General features: G+C 42.1%; 1 pseudogene; it reads left to right on the top strand.

The window, feature by feature from the left end:
- Window positions 1-4,182: 4,182 nt before the first annotated feature.
- LOC121281869 lies at window positions 4,183-16,256 on the top strand (annotated as a pseudogene).
- Window positions 16,257-16,460: the final 204 nt, after the last annotated feature.

Raw genomic sequence — 16,460 nt, 5'->3', positions numbered from 1 at the left:
GTTTACCCTGCCTTGAATAAATTCAATGACCCAGGCTCCACAGCTCTCTGGGGAGAGAATTCCACAGAATAATGACCCTCTGAGAGGAAAAATATCTCCTCATTTCAGCTCTAAAAGGGAAACCTCCCCATCTTAACCTGTGTCTCCTGGTTCTGGTCCCCTCCAGAAGTGGAAACATCCTCCCAGTATCAAATTACCTAAGGATCTTATATCTTTCAATAACATCACCTCTCGTTCCTCTAGACTGCAATGGGTATAGGCACAACCTGTTCAATATTTTTTCACAGGATAAGCCCTTCATCCCAGGAATGAACCAAGTGAAACTTCTACGCATTCTTGGAATGCAATCATATCTTTATTTAAATAAGGAGATCAAAACTGTTGACAGCATTCCAGAAGCAAAAACAAAAGATGCTGGAAAAACTCAGCAGGTCTGACAGCATCTGTGGAGAGAATGATACAGTTAATGTTTCCAGTCCGTATGACTCTTCTGCAGAGCTAATGGGAAGTGGAAATGTAGTGAAATATATACTGTTTAAGGGGGGTGGAACAGGTGAAGCTGGATAGAAGGCCAGCGATAGTTGGAGGCAAAGGAGAGATTGCAAAAGATGTCATGAACAAGCATTCCATATGTAGTCTCACTGATGTCCTCTACATCTGCAGTAAAACATCCCAACTTGTATATTCCATTCCCTTTGCAATAAACACCAACAATCCATGTGCCTTCCTCATCACTTGCTCTACCTGCACACTAACTTTGTGTGATTCATGTACCAGGACACCCAGACTCCTCTCTACCACTGAGTTATGCAATTTCCCTCCATTTTAATAGAATACTGCTTCTCTATTCTTCCTGCCAAAGTGGACAAGTTCACATTTCCTACATTATACTCCATCTGCTTTGTGTTTTGCCCACTCACTTAACCTGTGTATATCCCTTTGCAGACTCTCTACCTCCTCTTGATAACTTACTTTCCTACCTATCTTGGAAATTTGCAGATTTAGCTCTCCGAAATTTGGTCCCTTCATCTAAATCATTGATGTAGAATGAAAAAGGTTCAGTCCCCATCCTGTGGCCCTCCTGTCAAACTGAAAAAGACACATTTGTCCCTACTCTCTGCCTCTTGTTCACAAACTAATCCTTTATCCATGGTAATATGTTACCCCTTATATCATGTGCTGTTATCTTCTGTAGTGACCTTTGATGTGGCACCTTATCAAATGCCTATTGGAAATCCAAGTGCACCAAATCTACAGGTTCCCTGTTATCCACCTTGCTTGTTACTTACTCAAAAAAAAACTCTAAGAGATTAGTTAAACATGATTTCCCTTTCACATCTCATGTTAACTCTACCTGATCAGATTATGATTGTCGAAGTATCCTGTTACAACGTTGTTAATAATGAATTCTTGCACTTTCTCTATGACAGATATTAAGCTAATTGAACTGCAGTTTCCTGCTGTCTGTCTCCCTCTTTTCTTGAAAAAAGGTGCTCTGCTTTTTAATTTAGCCCTGCGCTGCTTATAATCATAAGATGCTGAAACTCTTTCCTAGCCCTATCAATGCTGTTGGTACCAATGTGGATCACGCCAGCTGGATCTTCCCCTCCTCACTACAAGTTCCTCTCCAGCCCACAGCATACGTCCCATACTCTTGTACTGGGCGGGCAACACAGCTGTCTGGAATACCGCTCTAGGCTGCAGAGAGCTGTATCAATCCCCCTGACAACACAGTCCCTGACTCCCACTACATTCCTATTAACTGCCCAGCTTGAATGAATTCATGGATACATAGGCCTGAATTTTTCACTCTTCGGTGGGGGGGGGGGGGGGGGGGGGGGGGGGGGGGGGGGCGGGGGTCAGGTGTGTGCCCGACACTAACGAGCATAAAGCGACGTGCGGTGTAGTCGGCCAAGCGTCTTGAAGTCATTACGGACTCGTGCGGAATTTCGGATAACAGGAGCGCACAGAAATCGAATGCGCGCCCACCCACAATGAAAAGGCCTATTAAGGCCATTAAAGTAATAATTACGCTCAATTTTTCACTGCCCGTCCAACGGGATGGTCAAATGGGCAGATAAGTGGCAGAAGGAATTTACCCTGAAAAGTGTGAGGTGATACACTTTGGAAGAGTAACTTGACAAGGAAGTATTCAATGAACCACATGACACTAGGAAGTTCTGAGGAACAAAGGAACATTGGCATGTGTTTCCATAGATCTCTGAAGGCGGAGGGGCATGTTAGTGGGGTGGTGAAAAAGGCATATGGGACACTTTCCTATATCAATCGAGGCATAGATTACAAAAGAAGGGAGGTTATGTTGGAATTGTATAGAATCTGGGTGAGGCCACAGCTGGAGTAGTGTGTGCAGTTCTGGTTGCCACATTATAGGAAGGATGTGATTGCACTGGAGGGGGTGCAGAGGAGATTCACTAGGATGTTGCCTGGGATGAAACTTTTAAATTATGAAGAGAGGTTGGGTAGACTGGGGTTATTTTCATTGGAGCAGAGAAGACTGAGGGGTGACCTGATCGAGGTGTACAAGATTATGTGGGGCATGGGCAGGATGGATAGGGGGCAGCTGTTCCCCTTAGTTGAAGGGTCAGTCACGAGGGGGGCACAAGTTCAAGGTGAGGGGTAGGAGGTTTAGGGGGAATGTGAGGAAAAACCTTTTACCCAGAGGGTGGTGAGAGTCTGGAATGCACTGTCTGGGAGGGTGGTGTAGGCGGATTGCCTCACATCCTTTAAAAAGTACCTGGATGAACACTGCACATGTCATAACATTCAAGGCTATTGGCCAAGTGCTGGTAAATGGGATTAGGTAGGTTGATCAGGAGTTTCTCATGTATCGCTACAGACTCGATGGGCCGAAGGGCCTCTTCTACACTGTGATTCTGTGATTCTGTGATGCTGTGGGCTTCTCCAAAATGGTCTTTGTGTGCTCATTTTTTCCTGCAGAAACACTTCTGGTTCGAATTGAGAATTTAGCGGGCCCTCAAGATTTATCTCTCCCAGCCAGCTTCTTCCAAGGAAACTCGGTCCCCTGCTCTGACATTACAAATAGGGGTCATTTTGCCGATGTTCCTCATACTGCACCTTGAAGTATCATACCCTTTTCATAACTATTTCTTCTCCGATGTATGTCCTCAGCTTTGTGTCCGAAACTTCTAACTTCAAAGGATGGGTTCCTTTATTCAGATATCTAAATGTACGCTCTCTAATGATAGACATCATCGCTCCTGTATCAATTCCCATCTTACTGGGTTGTCCGTTAACTGTAATGTTTACTTGGATTGGCTCGGTTCTACCCTCTGTGAGGCTATATAATGAATGGATGTCTGATTCTATTTCTTCTGCATCATGTAGATAGTATGCAACATAGCCACAGTGTGCAGATGTTGGAGAGAGTGTCTTCCATGGTGTTTGGCTCATCTGGTTAGCACATCAATGGCTTCCCAAAATTTGTATCAATTCATTACTATCCTTAAATAAGAACTGTGGAGATAAAAAACAACATACACATGACATTGTAGCAGCAACATTCACAGCCAACCTGTGTATTTCTGACCCTTACATATCAGAAAAGAAAATCTGAAAGCACATGTGATCTCATTACATGAATCACCAAAATTTAAGCAACAATTTATTACAGATTGCAACGTCCTTTTTTTCCTAATGGTGTCAACATGCTATGAATTTTGGGACAAATGCCCATTCAATGGGTGCTTCACAGAGAAGTCAACTGACATTATACAAAAATAAGTTCAATGATATCCTGACACAAATTCATTGCTTATCAGTCTCTGAGGCTATATGTTCAAATTACAACACCCAAGTAATTAGACGAATCATTTATCATCAATTTGTAAATAGCATTTTAATATCTTTATCAGTTATAATTGTATTAATAAAAGTCATTGCTATTTAATTATGTGACAAATTGTAATTTTGGGGTTTGGGGTCATTGAATTAGGCAGCAATATCAGCTTTTCCAACAAGGTCATCATGTTTGATATCTACCAATTATGGAAAAGCTCTTAACTGCCTAATCTGTTATGCATATCTAAAGACAATGGAAAGGATTGATTTGGACCACTATAAAAGCAGCAACAACTAGAGCCCATTTGCAGGAGCATTTGATATTTCCCTTTTGGAGTCATTTCACTACACCAAGGGACAAAGATGAAGTGGTTGCTCTTTGCACTCGCTTGCATTCAGCTCTCTGAATGTTTAATCAGGTAAGAATCTATGATCGGAGTCTTGGTTCTGAAGTTAGATATGATATGACTGTTTCCTCACAGATGGAAGATGATAATGCCATCAAAATGTTTTGAGTTTGCCTTGAACATTTCAATTCTAAATCTCTCATCTGCCACGAGGAACAGAGGAACAGGAATAGGCCATTGAGCCCCTCCAGCTTGTTCTGTCAGTCACTGAGATCACGGATGATCCTCTGACCTAACTCCATATTTTTACCTATATCTCTTAATACTTTTGGATAACAAAACTCTCTTAATCTCAGGTTTAAAATTTACAATTGACCTAGCACCAATTGCCACTTGTAGAAAAGAGTTCCAATTTTCTACCCTTTGTGTGTAGAAGTGGTTCTTAATTTCACTCCTAAAAGGTTTGACTCCAATGTTTAGATTAGCCCCTTTGTCCTTGACTCCCCAAACAGCAGAAATAGTTTCTCCCTATCTAACCTGTCTGTTCTCCTTAATATCTTGAAAACTTTGATCAAATTGCCTCTTAATCTTTTAAATTCTAGGGAATACAACCCTGGTTTGTGTAATGTCCCCTTAGCCCTTGGAATGCAGTTATTATTCTGGTAAATCTATGCTGTACTCCCTCCAAGGCTAATATATCCTTCCATAGGTGTGGTGTCTATATTACTCCAGGTGTGGCCTAACCAGGGATTTGTATAACTGAAGCATGTTTTGTACCTCCATGTATTCTAGTCCTCTAGATATAAAGGTCAGCGTGCCATTAGCCTTTCTGATTATTTTCTGTACCTGCTCATGACAACTTCTTTATATTAACAATGCCTGTGAGCTTAATGGGCTGATTTGTCTTTGTGCCCAATCTTCCTGTCAATTTCCTGGTTACATAGTTATAAAATGACTATGACAGATCAGAAAATTGGATGAGCAGTCTTCCATTAGCTTCTCCCTTAGTCCCTCATGCCTGGGGTGTTGCAGCCAACTGCATTTTGTGTACTAGATAGCATACACACTTTTCATATTGTAGCCTCAATAAGGCCCCAGGACACACGAGAATTACTTAGAATACCTATTATATTTGAGAAGATACAAGTGGGCTTTTGCCATCAAAGTCCATTTTGAGTAGGTGGAAGGGGAGTTCCCTGTGTAATGGGGCTCTTAAAGATGAATAGGATTGATTTTCTTTCTGCAACATTATAGTTTTTTGCATTTCTAATAGATTGGCCAACATTGATGAAATTTGTCATGGGTATGGAATATTTTTTTGTGGGGGTCAATTTTGATGTAATTATTATGAGAAGTTTTTTTTTACCAATATCCACAAGGAAAAGCCTGAATATAGCAGACATTAAGTGAAGTGTCTATAGAACTTTAGCTGAACATGAACTGGAGAGAAAAAGGAGATTCAGTGATAAATACTACATTCTGGAAAGGAAAGAAAAATCCCTTCTCAGTGCTCCACAAACAATCAGCATGCATCTCAATCCATGAAGCTGTTATTTAAACAGAAACTGTCAGATATTGATAATCCCATTTTGGAAATAGTTGTGCTTATTATGGCCTAATCCTGCTCCTAATCTGTATGTTCTTTTGTGTGTATCCCTTCTCACATTAATCTCTGTTTTGTGTATATGCCACTTTTGTTTACGAAACTGAACATAGTCTGTGTGCATGACACTGTGAGGTGTAGAGAAAAATGTAGAAGGACATATTTGCCCAAGTGTTGACCCACTTTCACTCCTATCATTGCAGAGTGAAACTATTTAAGGGTAAATCTGTCCGCAATATCTTGGCGAAACGTGGTTTACTCGAGGATTTCCTGAAGAAACACCCATACAATCCCCTTTCCAAATTCCGTGGGCCATCCCAGCAGGACTCATCAGGGTGAACAGAGCCACTATTGAACTACCTGGATGTAAGTAATCTGTAGTGTTTTTAAGGAAGAGCAGCAAATAGAATAGAAATGGTCATCCTGATTGATTTGATTGCATTCTGCCCTTCATTAACCCTGCCACTGATATCTGAAATCTAAAAGTACAGCAAATATTGCTGGCAATCATTTTGCAATAGATATATTTTAGCACAGCGCTAAGAGAGTGTATCATTGAAACTGAAAATAGCCCCTTGCCATTCCTACATATTTTACTAAATGCTGATTTGCTCCCATTCCTCATTACGTGAACAAGTGGAATATTTGCCAAAAGTAGCCCTGTCGCCTTTAGAGATCTTTGTTAAGCATTTGGAAAACTACTTTGTTTTAATTAAACTGCAGGGGCAGTAAAATTGTAAAATGGATGCAAAATTCGTTCCCATTATGGTTGGGTTAAACGCACTTCCTAAACTTAGCTTTTAGAAAACTCAATGCTTAAACACATCAGATCTGTAACACATCTCTACTGTACTTTGTCTGAGAACCAAATCCATTTCTAATTTCACATCTTCCTTTTAATTTCCTGACAGCTGTCATACTAAGGAACAATCAGCATCGGGACTCCACCTCAGAGTTTCCTTGTCGTCTTTGATACTTGCTCTTCAAACCTTTGGGTCCCATCGGGTTACTGCTCTAGTCCAGCATGTCGTAAGTAAATCTAGACCATAGAAGGAATTCTCATAATGGCACATTTTGGTACACAGAACCTTGGAGGTGATGCAGTTAATTCTTTCCAACTCCAATTTGCTTCATTATGATTTTACAATGCAATTGTTAAGCACAAAATTCCCATTTAGATTCGCTGTTGTGTAATTCAAATAATTGGTTTCTTCAATTTCTTTAGCCTTTGGATCATCAGGAATAGTTCTTATCCAAAAGAAGGTGGGAGCTGGGTTGATTCAGGATCCAACTTTGTATGTTATAGCTTAGATCTCCAGGTCAGTAATCTAAAGCAGGAAGTCCTGTGCCTCTTATTTTCCCAAGCACGTTGTGTTCATGACCTACTACTGGCTGAGTCATCGATGTTACAACCAACCAATGAAATATTAGAAGGATGTAAATAATTTCCACAGATCAAGTTTTTATTTCCAAATGAATGAAACTGGGTAAACAAAACGGTTGCTATATGAGAACTACCTCCTGAATTGACCTGGAGCTGGCAGACCTGAGTTATACTGTCTGCCCAGTATTAGTGTTGAAGCAGGGAGGGGGGAATGGGCTCTTATGGTAATCCCGTAGTTTTATAGTCACCATTACAAATACTCGCTTTTGGTATGAAATTTATTTGTAATTAATTGAATTTAAATTGCCCAGTTGTTGTGGTGGGATTTGATCACATCTCCACAACATTCGTCCAGGCCAAATTGTTGTTGTATTGAAATGAACACTGTAATCTAATGATACTAACAGGACAAGATGTGCTTTTCTTGTAGGTGATCATCGCAAGTTTAATCCACAAGCGTCCTCAACATTTCGCCTTTCAAACAAGTACCTTTCTATCCAATATGGTACAGGCATCATGACTGGCGTACTGGGATATGACACTGTCAGAGTAAGTCAAACTAGCTGATTTCCCATGCCTGAGGACATGACTTATCTTTAATAAAGTCACAATGTCTCTGTCTGATCAGCTCACACTTGTTTAAGTGTTAGGTCACTCTCACCTCAGTCGCAGATTCAAATAGTAACTGAGTGCATTTCAGAAATAATTCATTGGCTGTAAGACATTCTGGGATATCTGAACAACATCTGACGGTGCTACATAAGTAGCAGTTACTTCTTTCTTTAATTTACAATCACTTTCTGGTCCACCTTTTTTGGCACATCATCCCCAAAATACTTTGGGGCCAGTATAACAGCATCTATCTAGAATTGGCCAACTATGGGTGCACACCTGGCCCAAGCAGTCAGAAACTCTGATGCCCAGCTGGTATTTTGGGAAAGTTTATCCAAGGTTCCCCTGACAGTCCTTCCATTTGTTGTGGAAGAAAAGTCACTTGAAGGACATAGATGGTTAAAGTCAGAAAATCTTTATTTTGAGCAGGGAAGGGAAAGAGCTAAGCTATAGAATCTCTCAGAGAGCAGTTACAATAACAAACATTTATACACAATACAGCTTCAGATGGCTACATGGCCGAGTATATTTTGGCAGCTCATGGACTTCAATGTGTCCCTGCAAAGCACATCACATCATATTCTCATAGTCAAGCTAGCTCATGGGAAAGTACAAAATGGAAAAAATTACAAAGCTTATCGGCTACAGGAACTTCATCTCTAACAAATCACATTTAGAAAAACAGCCCAGGTGTGTCAGCAAAAGATTATGGAAAAATACAGCAAAAGAATCTGCTTTCATGAGTATAACTCAAAGTAATCTTTTATCCCTTTATTTCACAAATCACATATCTTACTCAGCCTCTGGAAGAAGAGATGGTGTTCCAGAAAATGTTTAAAACATGATGTGTTTTTTCAATGTCTTGGACAGGTGGGGAACACATTTGCCCATTTGGAGACTGCATTGCCTCACCTCACTAGATGTGTTGGTGCCCTATGATGCACCAGAACCTGATTGAGACGTTGGAGTGGGAACTTCTGGTGTAGGGAGTCTGTATCCCTGTCTTCACACTCCCGAAGGCATTCATCTAGCAACGGGCAGCAGGGGGTTCTACACCTTGCGAGGGCAATTTCAAACAGCAGAGACCAAGATACTGGCAGAACCCCAATGTGATCATTACTACCAGGCCTATGTTACTTGAGCTTCTGACAGAATGACCTACCATAAGATATTTAAACAGTTTTCGTTTCAATTAGGTATCCAACATTGATATCAGCCACCAAGAATTTGGTTTAAGCATCACTGAGCCTGGCAGTTTTCTTTATTATGCTGAATTTGATGGAATTCTGGGACTGGGATATCCAAATCTTGCCTATGGAGGTGCCACAACTGTTTTCAAAAACATGATGTCTGAGCATCTGCTGGAGCAACCTGTGTTTGCTTTTTATCTGACCAGGTGAAGTATAATGTTCATGACTCCTAAATTAATCTTTTCATAATGAATATCCAAAAAAATCTGCACAATCATTGCCTTTGCTTTCCATTTTCTCTTTATCAACACCATTAATGTTATCAGCTGGATTTTTCTCTGGTATAAATCTGTAGGTGACAGTGTTGGGAAATTAAGCAAGATAAGGATTGGAGGCCGGTAGTCAGATAACCTTCCCCATCTGCACCAGAGCAAAGTGTCTTCCAGCTCCCCCAGCCCCATCTGACACAGGGTCTTAGTCACTTGACTGTTGACCACTCAATGCATTTAAATGATGGTAGGGGACAGGGTGAGGGAAACCAGCCAATTTCCCTCTGTTCTGCTTTAGGTATGGCCAACCTCAACCTGGAATCCAGGATATTGCAGCAGTACAACATGCAGCAGAAGTAGGAAGCAACTAATAACTCTGTTAGGAGTGCAAAGGCTAGCAGTGGTCATCTCTACATCCCTTCAGGCTCCTCGCTTTTCCTGGAGGTCCCACAGCCCATGAAAAGCCTCTCTTCCATAAAAAAATTATTTTATGCCTTTGAATTTCTTTTCCCCTTTAAGAATCCTCTTCTGTTCTGTTCCAGATTTCCTACCTGCCTTGCACCAACAGTCATTCTAGGAGTCCATCCTGCCAACTTAGACTGTGAACCTGCCCTAGCATTGATTCCAGCCCTGTAGACTTCAATGAAGAGAATCGTAGAATTAGGCAGCACAGAAGGAGACCAATCGGCCCATTGTGCCTGTGCAGGCTCTTTCAGGGAACAATCCAATTAGACCGACTCCTTTGCCGTTTCCCCATAACCCAGATTTTTTTTCCCTTTTTAAGTATGAGTCCAATTCTCTTTTGCATGTTACGATTGAATCTCTTTCCTTCTGCTCAGGCAGTTCATTCACAATCACAACAAACAAAACCTGACTAGATCACAATGTAAATATTTAAAACCATGGGGATTTACACTCTTCTGTTGTAGGATTTAGCTACATCCTACTGGATAGTTTTTATATTCTCTAGGATTTACAGTGTGATTTCCAGCATCTTCACAGCTACTTTCAAACACATTTTTGACAAAAGGCCATTCTGATATGATCTTTAAAAGGTGACAGAAATTGTGAACCTGCACACTTCCCAATTTAATTTCTTTTCACTTTTGATTTACAGACAGGATGGTGAGTCAGGAAGTGAAGTTGTATTTGGTGGATTTGATCCAAACCATTACACAGGTAACATCAACTGGGTTCCCGTCACTGTGGAAGAATACTGGCAAATCCTTGTGGACAGGTAAGTAAATGAACATTAAAAAATTCTTATGTTCTGGAATAGAATCAAACTACAAAGATGTTCGTTGTGCTGAGAATTCATAATGATAAACAGATTAAGTGTTGCACAGCATTTACTGGGCAGTTTAACATGATAGCATGTTAAAGAAAAATATTAGGGATTAGATGGGAAATGCATAATTCAGAGTTTTCAAATTCAGGTCAAGAAAAGATCATTTAACCTTCAATTGTGCTCCATTGTGCTCTCATGGACTTCCACCCCATACCTCCTGATGATTCTCTACATCTTCCAAATCTACCAGATTAGAAGATCACACAGCATGATCAATATCTCTATAACCCTTAACCCCTACTCAACTGACATTGATCCAGCTCCTTATAATGACACCGTCCCCTATTCATGTTGGGGTTGCTGAAATGCAAGCCAACGGCAACTGCATTGGTGGAGCACTTTTCACTTATTGGAACAACCAAAGGCACTATGAAGATTGAACAGTGGATGGAGCAGGTATTTAAGGAGTGATTAGAGGGAGGTAACTAAAAGCACAGTTAAGTAATTGACTTTTGAGGATGAAGAAAGTTTTGAAATAGAATTTTCAACAAAAAAAAGCTATCATGACTCTGGCACCATCAGCAAGCATAAGATGCACAGTAAATGGGGCATAAAGCGGACAGTGCATGCTGTTAGTGTTGGAGGAGATCACAACGATACAGTAAGGCAAGGCGGTGGAGGGACTTGAGCATCAAGAGGGAAACTTTGAAGCCAATACGCTGGATGACTTAGAGTCAAATGCAAACCAGAAAAGTGAGAATCAAAATACACAAACCTGGCAAAAGATTGCAAGACAAATAAAATTTTAGAGTTGAGAGAATAATAAAAGTAGAACCGCCGTATTAATAGATTCAAAAGCTCAATCAAAGTGTTATATTGTATATTTACTGAAAGTATAATGGCCAAATTCAATTTTGAAACCTTCTTGATATACGATGCATACATTCACATACATTAATCTCCATAAACAGTTGGCATTTAGATTTCTGAAAATGGTCACATAATCATGAATGTCCTTTTCCTCCCTAGTGTGAAGGTCAACGGCCAGGTAGTGGCTTGTGAAAGCGGTTGTCAGGCCGTTGTCGATACTGGCACCTCTCTGATTATTGGCCCTGTCTCACCGATCCAGAGAATTCAGCACGAGATTGGTGCAGAAGCACAACTTTATTCTGTGGTAACCTGCATTGTATTTTATCATAAGAAGGAGATGATTTCACCTTAAATCTTTGAGGACACAAGGTCTTAAATACATTGTGCAATTTTGGTCTCCTTATTTTAGGAAAGATGTAAATGTGTTGGAGGCGGTTCTGAGTAGGTTTACTAGATTAATACCTATAATGAGCAAGTTGTCTTATGAGGAAAGATTGGACAGACTGGGCTTGTTTCCATTGGAGTTTAGAAGAATGAGGGGTGACTTGATTGAAGTATACAAGACCCTGAATGGTCTTGACAAGGTGGATGTGGAAAGAGTGTTCCCTCTTGTGAGTGAGCCCAGAACTAGGGGTCATTGTTTTAAAATTGGGGGAGTTGGAGAAAAAAAAAGTTCTCTCAGAGGGTTTTGCAACTTTGGAACTCTCTGTCTCAGAAGAAGGTGGAGGCGGGGTCATTGAATATTTTTAAGGCAGGGATAGATAGATAGATTCTTGTTAGGCAAGGGAATCAAAGGTTATCAGGAGTAGATGGGAATGTGGAATTCGAAACACAAGCAGATCAGTCATGATCTTATTGAATGGTGGAGCAGGCTCAAGGGATGAATGGCTTAGTCCTGCTCCCATTTCTTATGTTCCCTAAATTAAAAGAGGCTCAGATGCATTCATTACAATAGTTTACACATATGCTAAAATTAAGGAAAGGCTCAGAGCAAACTGATGGACAAGAATTCATTTTAAACATAAATGAGACCTGTGGTCCCAGATAATACCACTGTTATTTCGGGCTCGGCATGATACTGAACTCTTCTTTCGCCGTCTTCGTCTCCGGGCTCACTTCTTTGGGCAGGAGTCCTCTCCCAGTTCAACGGATCCTTTTACCCATCTTCAATATTCTCCCTCCACCTGGACCCCTCCCTCTGGATTCTTACCTTCTCTCGATCTTTTCATTGAGAACTGTCGGCGCGACATTAGTCGTCTCAATTTCTCTGCTCCTCTCACCCATTCTAACCTGTCTCTCTCTGAACTTACTGCACTCCATTCTCTCAGGTCCAACCCTGACATTGTCATCAAACCCGCTGACAAGGGTGGTGCTGTTGTTGTCTGGCGCACTGACCTCTACCACGCGGAGGCTGAGCGTCAACTCGCAGACACTTCCTCCTACCTCTCCCTGGACCATGACCCCACCACTGAACATCAAGCCATTGTTTCCAGGACTGTCACTGACCTCATCTCCTCTGGGGATCTCCCTCCCACAGCTTCCAACCTGATAGTTGCCCAACCTCGGACGGCCCGCTTCTATCTCCTACCCAAAATCCACAAACAGAACTGCCCCGGTAGACCGATCGTCTCAGCTTGCTCCTGCCCCACAGAACTCATTTCTCGTTATCTTGACTCCCTTCTCTCTCCCCTTGTCCAGTCCCTTCCCACCTACATCCGTGATTCCTCTGACACCTTACGTCACATCAACAATTTCCAGTTCCCTGGCCCCTACCGCTTCCTCTTCACCATGGACGTCCAATCCCTCTACACCTCCATCCCCCACCAGGATGGTCTGAGGGCCCTTAGCTTCTTCCTCGAACAGAGGCCCGAACAATCCCCATCCACCACTACTCTCCTCCGTCTGGCTGAACTTGTTCTCACGCTGAACAATTTCTCCTTCAACTCCTCTCACTTCCTCCAAATAAAAGGTGTGGCTATGGGTACCCGCATGGGCCCCAGCTATGCCTGTCTCTTTATGGGGTATGTGGAACATTCCTTGTTGCAGTCCTATTCCGGCCCCCTTCCACAACTCTTTCTCCGGTACATCGATGATTATTTCGGTGCTGCTTCATGCTCTCGTCAGGACTTGGAAAAATTTATTAATTTTGCTTCCAATCTCCACCCCTCCATCATTTTCACGTGGTCCATCTCTGACACTTCCCTTCCCTTCCTTGACCTCTCTGTCTCAATCTCTGGTGATAGACTGTCCACCAATATCCATTACAAACCCACCGACACCCACAGCTATCTCGACTACAGCTCCTCACACCCCACTTCCTGTAAGGACTCCATCCCATTCTCTCAGTTCCTTCGCCTCCGTCGCATCTGTTCCGATGATGCTACATTCAAAAACAGTTCCTCTGACATGTCCTCCTTCTTCCTTAGCCGAGGTTTTCCACCCACGGTCGTTGACAGGGCCCTCAACCGTGTCCGGCCCATCTCCCGCGCATCCGCCCTCACTCCTTCTCCTCCCTCCCAGAAACATGATAGGGTCCCCCTTGTCCTCACTTATCACCCCACCAGCCTCCGCATTCAAAGGATCATCCTCCGCCATTTCCGCCAACTCCAGCATGATGCCACTACCAAACACATCTTCCCTTCACCCCCCTTATCGGCATTCCGTAGGGATCGCTCCCTCCGGGACACCCTGGTCCACTCCTCCATCACCCCCTACTCCTCAACCCCCTCCTATGGCACAACCCCTTGCCCACGCAAAAGATGCAACACCTGCCCCTTCACTTCCTCTCTCCTCACCGTCCAAGGACCCAAACACTCCTTTCAAGTGAAGCAGCATTTCACTTGCATTTCCCCCAACTTAGTCTACTGCATTCGTTGCTCCCAATGTGGTCTCCTCTACATTGGAGAGACCAAACGTAAACTGGGCGACCGCTTTGCAGAACACCTGCGGTCTGTCCGCAAGAATGACCCAAACCTCCCTGTCGCTTGCCATTTTAACACTCCACCCTGCTCTCTTGCCCACATGTCTGTCCTTGGCTTGCTGCATTGTTCCAGTGAAGCCCAACGCAAACTGGAGGAACAACACCTCATCTTCCGACTAGGGACTTTACAGCCTTCCGGACTGAATATTGAATTCAACAACTTTAGGTCGTGAGTCCCCTCCCCCATCCCCACCCCCTTTCTGTTTCCCCCTTCTCTTTTTTTTCCCAATAAATTATAAATATTTTCCTTTTCCCACCTATTTCCATTATATAAAATAAAAAAAAAAAAAAACCCACTAGAGCTATACCTTGAGTGCCCTACCATCCATTCTTAATTAGCACATTCGTTTAGATAATATCACCAACTTTATCTTTAACACCTATGTGTTCTATTGTACTATTGTTGTTGACATCTTTTGATATTCTGCTTCTATCACTGCTTGTTTGTCGCTACAACCACACCAACCCCCTCCACCTCTCTGTCTCTCTATCTCTCCGCCCCCCACACACACACCTTAAACCAGCTTATATTTCAGCTCTTTCCTGGACTCGAACTCAAGTTCTGTCGAAGGGTCATGAGGACTCGAAACGTCAACTCTTTTCTTCTCCGCCGATGCTGCCAGACCTGCTGAGTTTTTCCAGGTAATTCTGTTTTTGTTTTGGATTTCCAGCATCCGCAGTTTTTTTGTTTTTACCACTGTTAACCTGTTGTTTCTGTTCTACAGCTTGGTGTGAACTGTCGTAACCTGCCCACCATGCCCTATGTGACTTTCACCATCAATGGAATTGAGTACCACCTTTCTCCTGACCAATATGTGCTCCAGGTATGCTTTAAACCTTAGGCTGGCAGAATGTCCACAGCATTGTTCATCATCTCACCGTGTCTGATATTTGTAAAGGTTTCAGTGCAATGGCTGTACCTCATTTATATTTATATTTACATGGAACTTTTATTCATTATTTCTTCCACTCCACTTTCTTTCATCAACTTTAGTTGAAGTACAACTGCACAATTAGCTGAATGACTTCCCTTTGTTCTGTGAGACTCTGTTCCTTTAAATACAGTTCTGTGGCTACCTGCTGACCCTAGTACATGCTCAAATGGTTCTTGCTTAAACTGTGAGTCAGGACCGCACGTTTTGTTGAGTTATTCAACAGTGTACCACACTTTAGGCCAACTCTGTCTTTACCCGTTTGCACACATTCCAGCGCAGTAATCAGGAATGGGGGCTCAGGCTGATTGGTCGTCCACTCATAACATGTGGCAGTTCCAGCCTAATCATTTTCCCCAAATCACTAGCACACATGCCCTGAGAATGAAAGTCTCTGCCCGTTCTTCTTCAAATAGGGTTCTCACTCACATCACTCCTTGACACAGCACCATCAACAAAAAGGTGAACTGTTAATTCATCCAATCGCCAAACATGCATTCTAGTCGCATGAAAGTTTCTGCTGTATTTGCCATTTGGCATTTTAGCTTCAAAGTAATTCATTGTGCAAAGTTCTTTTTGCTTTCTAAGAAATGTCAGGGTGTTCTGGTCATCATGAAGTTTGGGGCAAATGCTTCTTCTCCTGCCTGTTAATTTAGTATGTTTGTATGTAATATAGCTTGTCATAAAAGCAAGTGCATTCTTATAAGCAAACAAATGTAGGGAAATCTATTGATTTGTTCTTCATTGCTTTACTTGCAGAACAATTACAATGGCTACAAATATTGTGAAAGAGGATTTAGCACGATGGCTCTTTCTGATTCTGAAGACCTCTGGATTCTTGGAGATGTCTTTCATTGGAGTCTACTATTCCATTTTTGATCGAGGAAATAACCGAATGGGCTTTGCCCGGGCTGTCTAATTTGTTCATTCATGGCTTTGTTTAAATTGCTTCCTCGACCTCTCCCCGATTCACATTTACAAATCTTCCCAACAGTCCTCACAATTCCCAAATGCAACAGGCATCATGGTGGTACCAATGATTTCAAACAATGTTAATAATTTACACAGATGAAGAAGGTATTTGATTTTAAACCAAGCAACGTGCGGGCTGCCTGTTTGGCTTTGAATCTATTTAGTGTTGTACTTTGCAAAATATTATTGGAAAA

This window comes from Carcharodon carcharias, chromosome 9 (genome assembly GCF_017639515.1).
Source record: "Carcharodon carcharias isolate sCarCar2 chromosome 9, sCarCar2.pri, whole genome shotgun sequence".
NCBI classification, from domain to species: domain Eukaryota; kingdom Metazoa; phylum Chordata; class Chondrichthyes; order Lamniformes; family Lamnidae; genus Carcharodon; species Carcharodon carcharias.
This window is presented reverse-complemented; position numbering and strand designations above follow the sequence as displayed.